Below are 235 nucleotides of genomic sequence, written 5' to 3'. Positions count from 1 at the left end.
GAGGGCCGCCGCAGGAAGGAGACAGGGGCTATGCCAAACGCTATAAGAAGGAGCAGGGGGGACGTTTCCCTCCTCGGGGCCTGGCACTGTCGGTGGGCGAGGGCCGGGGGGTTTGGGTGACACGCAGGGAGCAGCCAGGGCAGCGGAGCCGCCTTTGGTCGCTGTGCCCAGGCTGGCTTCACACCCTTTGCGCGGCGGCGGAGCACGCTGTTCCCTTCCCTGCCCTTTTCTTTCT

Source organism: Eurypyga helias, unplaced genomic scaffold (genome assembly GCF_000690775.1).
Source record: "Eurypyga helias isolate BGI_N326 unplaced genomic scaffold, ASM69077v1 scaffold41015, whole genome shotgun sequence".
Classification (NCBI taxonomy): Eukaryota; Metazoa; Chordata; class Aves; order Eurypygiformes; family Eurypygidae; genus Eurypyga; species Eurypyga helias.
This window is presented reverse-complemented; position numbering follows the sequence as displayed.